The 6,937-nt window shown below is 51.7% G+C and overlaps 1 pseudogene; it reads left to right on the plus strand.

Moving 5' to 3' along the window:
* The first annotated feature begins 3,324 nt into the window (after positions 1-3,324).
* Positions 3,325-4,137, plus strand: LOC141953319 (feather keratin Cos1-2-like; annotated as a pseudogene).
* The last annotated feature ends 2,800 nt before the right edge of the window (positions 4,138-6,937 follow it).

Consider the following 6,937-nt stretch of genomic DNA (forward strand, 5'->3'; position numbering starts at 1 on the left):
GCATGGATGGGTGTGACATTGGTCTGCAGATATGCAAGTGTGTGGGCACAGGTGTGTGTGGGTATGTGCTTTTATGTGTGCACATCACAGTACATGAACATGCAAGTGTATCTGCACATCCATGGATGCAGGAGGATGCATATATGTAAGCATGTGTGTTGAATATTTGTGTGTACATGACGGTTTGTGGGGTGGCTGTGCCTGTGTCTGCTCATGGGCTCCTTTGGAAACCTGTGTGCACACACCTCTTTATAAGTGCACAGATATGACACATGTCTGTGTGTTCATGCCTGAGTGTGTGCATACCTCGGTGTGGGTATAGGTGTGCATGTGTGTGCACCCATGAGGGTATGTCAAAGGTCTTGCTAAAATCCAGGTACAGCCCATCCGGTGCCCCTCCCCTTCCCCACAGGGCCAGTCACCTCCTCACAGAAAGCAATGAGGTTGGTCAGGTGTGATTTACCCTCAGTCAACTCATGTCAGTTGCTCCCAAGTCTTGTCTTGAGATTTTCATGAGTTTAGGAACAGCTTCTGAGAGTATTTGCTCCATCTTCCTTCCAGGGACTGAGTAGAGTCTGTCCTTCAGCTCCTTGAACACCCTTGGACACATCCCAAGTGATTCCATGAACTTGTGTATGGCCACATGAGAGTAGAGAGCTCCTTAGTTCTTTCTTCTACTGTGGTGGTGCTTCATTCCCGGAGACTCTGTGGGAAGGTTCAGGGATGTGTTGGGCCTGAGGATTACCCCTTTCAGTAAAAACTGAGAAGAAATATGCATCCAGTACATCAGCCTGTGTTTGTCACCAAGTACCCTTCCTCACCAAGCAATGAGCCCTCATCTACTCAGCCTTCCTTTTGCTGCTAGTAGGCTCAGAGATCCCTTTCTTGTTTCCCTTCACTTCCATTACAAGTTTCCACTCCAGCTGTGTTTTGGCTTTTCCTGACTCACCATTCTGCACATTGCAGGGACCATCCATGTGCTCTGAGGAGGCTGTCATGAAGGTTAGCCCCCTCTCCTGGGACCCTCTGTGCTCCAGGGCAGTTTCCCATGGCATCCTGCCAAGTAGGAAAGTCTGTGATGAGAATAAGCCGTGCTCTTCTGAAGTCAGGGGCAGTAATCCTCCTGTTTGTCTTGGTCAGTCCTCTGAGGATCCTGAGCTCCACAGTCTTCTGGTCTGCCCATGAAGTTTACATCATCCAACAGTTCTTCCTCATTTGTGAGTAGCAGGGCTAAGACATCCTCTCCCCTAGCCCATTCATGGATTGCCTGCATCAAGAAGTTGCTTCCATAAGACCCAGAGATGTTCTGCTTTGGTTGTGCCCAGCCATTTTCCTCCTGCAGTAGATACTGAGGTGGTCAAAGTCACCCATGTGTGCCAGGGCCTCTGACTGTGAGGATTTCCCCAACTGCCTGACAAAGGTGTCATCTGCCTCCTCTTCTTGAGAAGGAACTGTGTAGCAGCCAGCTAAGTACACCACCACCTGCACCACAGGGGAAGTGTGAAAGCCTCCCCTGGCATGCTGTTCCCCCCATGCATACCTCTTCTACCCTTGTGACATCCCTGCTCTTCAGTCTGTGGGAGACCTCCCCCTCCATACCTAGTTTAAACTCTTCCTTCCCAGTTTAGCAGGGATTTGGAAAGACACTCTTGCCTCACCTTGCCAGGCAAATGTCACACCTGATCAGTAGTCTCCACTCATCCAAGATGGTCATCTGGGGACAGAAGGTAAAAGTGCAGAGTGCTGCTGCAGCCTCCTGCTGCCATGCACGCTGCCCAAATGAGCTCTTCCACATGAGGGAGGGAGTCTCTTCTGACTTCTCTGCCATGCTTTGTGTCTCACTCTTAGTAAATATGCATCACACCCTTAGAAAATATAGGTAATTATGGGAGTTGTGAGTGAAATGGAACAAGATCCCCTCAGGATATATGTCCTTCCAGCCCTGTGGGACCAACTCAGATTCCAGCACATCCTTGTGTAGAGGCTCTTTCAACCCAGACTCACTTAACATAATAATTCACAGACTCACAAAATCAAAGAAGAGTTTGAGTTGGAAGGGAGCTTGAAAGACCATCTAGTCGAAGCCTCCTGCCATGGGTAGGAACATCTCTCACTAGATCAGGTTGCTCAGAGCCCCATCTAACCTGACCTTGAACAATTCCAATGATGGGTTTTTGCTAACTTCTAGGGTCAATCAGTTTTAGTGTCTCAAAACCCTCATAGGAAAAATTTTTATCTTTATGACCTATCTAAATCTACTTTCATTCAGTTAAAAGCCATTGCCCCTTTGTCACTACAGACCCTTCTAAAACTTCTTTCACTGTCTCTTTTATAAGCTGCCCTGTACGAATTGAAAGGCTGCAAGAAGATCTCCCCAGAGCTGTCTCCTCTCCAGACTCAACAACTTCACCTCTCTCAGCCTTTCCTCATAGGACAGGTGTTCCATCCCTCTCATCATTTTTGTGCCCTCCTCTGGACCCGCTCTAACAGATCCTGCAGACTCTTCCCACAGTCACTGAAGAGACATCAGCTCACACACGGGACTTATCCCACCCCAAAGCAGATGTGCACAGCAAATGGAACGACTCCTCTTTCTGGAAACACTGATCCTGCCCTTGACCCATGGTGGCCTCTGAACTCCCCAGCTACCATAAGCTCACAGCAGGACCAGCCCTACCTGGTCACATCTGAATGGCTTGCTTCATCATGCGATCGGGTGTGAACCCACAGGATGCCCTGCCAGCACCTACAAGCACCTCCATCCCATGCCTAAAGCCCACATCCATGTCCACAGTATTCAGGGACAGACAGAGAGCAGGGAAAGGGCTTTTGTGGGGTGAATGGGCTCAAGCTGGGCATGTTACTCTCATCAGTTGCATCTCCCGCTCTCACCAAGCACAGATCAGTCTTCCCTCAGCCACACGGAACCCTTGAAAACAGGGCTTGCAGAAGACAAATCTGTGCATTCCAACACCTGTGTGGACAGTGTATATGTCTCTCTTTGGTTGTCTTGAGTCTTCTGAACTAACTCTGAATGACTAGAGGTCTAGATTTCAGTGTGTGCACGTGAGTATGTTTGTGTGTCTGTGTGTGTTGTCTAAGCCAGCTGTTCAGTATACCTTGAGGGTCCTTCATTGGACTCCTCCAGGATGTGAGGTGAGTCTCATGCTGACGTGTTTTGCTCCAGAAATGTTTGGGCCTCTCATCCTGTCATGCAAAAGATGCCTTCACTGGGGAATGTACTTCAAGCAGGAAATGAAAAGACAGCGATTCCGGAAACCAAAACGCATCCCATAGCATTAGGCAGGATGTTTTGCATTCAGGATGAGCTTGTCAGAAAATCACCACCTCTACAAGGGATGCCTCTGTCAGCCTGGGGCAGTAAAGGTCCAGGATAAAAGCCAGCCCAGCTCCTCACTCTCTCATCCACTTCTCTTGCCTCCTTCTCCTTGAGAACCAGGTGAGTCTGAGGCCCCTTCTCCTTCTCTGCTTTCTCACAGAAGAGGTCTCACTTCAGTGAACCTGTCAGCTGAGACTGGCTTTGTTCTATACTGGATCTTGGGGCTGCTCTACATGGGAGAGGGGAGTGGGGAGAGATTAAGCTTGGAGGGAGTCTAGGACAGTACTGAGGTGAATTCTGTACTCAGGTGTAGACAGCAGCCACATAGGAGCTGCTGGCTCTTTCTGGACTCTGGCAGGACGAGTCCAAGAATCCCTCATACATCTCTGCACAGCCTCATACTGCAGTGACAAGCTTTTCCTCATGCATCCCCATATTTTTCTTCCTTCCTGACTTCACTCCCAGGTACAACTCAAGACATGTCCTGCTGTGACCAGTGCCAGCCCTGCGAGCCCTGCTGCCGGCCCTGTGGCCCCACCCCGCTGGCCAACAGCTGCAATGAGCCCTGTGTCAGGCAGTGCCAGAACTCCACCATCGTCATCCAGCCCTCCCCCGTGGTGGTGACCCTGCCTGGCCCCATCCTCAGCTCCTACCCACAGAACACCGTTGTGGGATCCTCCACCTCCGCTGCCGTTGGCAGCATCCTCAGCTGTGACGGAGTGCCCATCAACTCTGGGGGCTTTGACCTCTCCTGCATTACCAGCCGCTACTGCGGCAGAAGATGCCCCCCCTGCTAAACCCACTGATGACAGCCCGGACAACGACCCCAGGAACCCAGAAGCTCATGTTGGACTGAGGACAGAGCTCCTGGCCAGTGATTTCAGAGAGGCTGAGCGTCCTTCCAAGGGAGGGCAGCAGGGTCTCTCTGAAAACATGGCCAAAGTCTAACTCCTCTGCCTTCTACCCCCTCGCATCTCTTTCTTGTCTTCTGTTCTTTTGGCCTGTAAGACCCCCAGAGCCAAGCTGGGGGATCTGTCGGCCCCTCTCCCTCCGTGCTGATGGATCCCTTGTGGGATATCCACCGTGGCCGACGGGCACAGACATTTGGCAGCTGCTGGTGCTCTCCCTGCTCTGGCTGCCTCCTCTCAAAGTGAACTCATTTCCCTCTTCAGAGTCATTAAAGCTTTCTGCATCCCAGCCTCTGCCTCCACATAATCCTTTTACTGGTGGGCATTGCATCCAGTTGCTGAGGAAGAAAGGCATTGCCTTGACTAGTGGGCGATCGTGTGGGGGACCAGACAGATATTTCATCATTCGGAGAGGAAGGGGAGGATGGGACACATGGCAGTGGGGCACTCTCAGGCACTTTTTCTTCGAGCTGAGGAAGACATCCCTGGCTCCTCCACAGCCAGTGGCCATAGGGCTCTGCCTTCTGGCATCTCTGCTCTGACACAAGCCCTTGGCCTCAGAGCATGACCTGCAGAAAAGAAACCTGACCACTGTTATCCCCTAGAGACGAGCCAAATGTTGCTGGAGGCTCTGAGAGGTCAGTAGCTCACAAGTTTGTGCAGAAGGGAGTTTTTCTTGCTTTAGTGCTGAGAAAAGAAGCTCAGTCAAAAGATGTCTGCAAAGGATGCAGGAGAAGGGGTGATGTGAGAAAAATCCTTTAAAACAGCCCCAGAAGTTCTCCTCCTCATCTTCCAACCTGTCCCCAGAATGAGGGGGTATGACCTGCACTCAAGTGCAAGGATAGCAATGACAGGTCACCTCTACATCCTCCATCCCCCAAAGAGTTCACTGCACGACCCAGCAGTTACACAGTTCAAAGGGCTAAGATGACCCTAAGGTAGATGAAATCAGCCTGTCCAGCCCTCACACCAGAGCCCTCCTGTCACTCACACACCCCCAGCTCCCACCAGACAGGGCACCCCAAGGACAGCAGCCAGTGCCCAAGCCCCCATGGTCCATCTGTGCTGCCTGGCCATCCCCCAGGCATGAGGCAGCTGTCCCCAAGGCCGGGTCTTCTCCCGGCAGGCCCATGAGGTAGGGCACGAGAAGGGCTCCAAGGACCAGCAGAGTGCACTGGGGAGAGCAGGTCCTCTGGATCCCAGCACATGGCGACGCAGCAACAGGAGAGTCTACAAAGTGGTTCAGACTATTATCCACTATTCTAATAATCATGCAGTTCCAGGAAGGAGTGTCGTCCCATGACATGTTATTTATGTTTTCCATCGTACTTTGAACTCTGACCTCGGAGGGACAGGTAGGTATTCTAAGAGACAGGCCAGCAGGAAAACCTGAAGAAGCAATGTGCAGAAGGGAATAACAGAAACCAAAGAGCAGCAGCAAGGAAACATTGAACAAACAGCCACAAGCTCCTGCGCTACCTGTCCCCTCACCAGACCCATTGGGCAGATGAGCCATGTGACCCATGGTGAGAACAAAAGGACCTGAGACTCTGTCACCACCTTCTCCTTCATCTCAAACCACTGACACTCTCCCCTCCTGGAAGAAAATTTTGACCTGCAAATCCCTGGGTGCCCGGGGGAAGCAGAGCTGCCAGGGGAGAGCTGAGGGCCCCTTCCCCCAAGCTCAGCCTTGCACAGACACATCCCCTCCCTCCCCTGGCTTCTTGCCCAGCCAAGGAAGCTCCCTGCACCAGGGTGTCTTGCACAGCACAGAGGTACAAGGCACTGTCAGAGAGACCTCGACTTCCTCCAGCTACAGGACGCTGTATTTCCCTGTGGTGTTCAGCAACGTCATGAGACAGCCGCTCTGCTTGGGGCCAGCTGTTGCTTGATACGAGAGCAGCTGGGGAGCTTGACCTTTGCTCTGCTGGTACCAAAGCAAACCTCCAAAGTCAGAGATCTGTATGTGCAGTTGGTTTGGAATGTGTCTCTATGCCTCAATGTGCCTTGTCCTTCCTGCTGGGTGACTGTGGTCTGCCCCATGGTGCTTGGAAGAAAGGGAAGGTCAGCAGCACTGCAGGGAAGGGCTCTAGGAGGTAGACCAGGAATGGATGAAAAACCCTGAAAGATAAGGCTCCCTTGCCCTTGCCCTGCAGGAATATCATGAGGCCTGGGTACAGCATGGATGAGACTAGTTTTGGGCAGTGTGGACCTGGAGGAGAGCTGTGCTGTGTCCCTGCTCCTTCTGCCTGGTGTCTGACTTCTGAGAGGAGCACAGAACAGCCTGTTGTCCCTCATCTTTTTGTTCTCTGACCAGCATCCCTCCAGCAGGTTGAGGGGTCTGGGGACATATTGAAAAAGATTCATCCTACTTCCCCATCCCTGTCATTGCAGAGGTCTCCTAGCTCCCTGAGAACATGCAATGCTGAGCCCAATGTGGGAAAGAGGGAACCCTGGCTGTGATGTCAACCAGCAGGAAACTGGAGGCCATGGCAGGTATGTGCAAGCCAAGAGGCAGAATGGGACACCCTATTGATATCAGTGGGCTGAGGGCTTTAAAGTCCTGGTAGCAGCATTGACAGTTTCTGCTAATTAGTGGTGGAAGGGCAAAAATTTGGAGTTCATAGAGAGCTGAGAATGACAGCAGGTGGATCATAAGAGAGACACAGAGAGAGAAATATGGATTGAA

This window comes from Strix uralensis, chromosome 22 (genome assembly GCF_047716275.1).
Source record: "Strix uralensis isolate ZFMK-TIS-50842 chromosome 22, bStrUra1, whole genome shotgun sequence".
NCBI lineage: Eukaryota > Metazoa > Chordata > Aves > Strigiformes > Strigidae > Strix > Strix uralensis.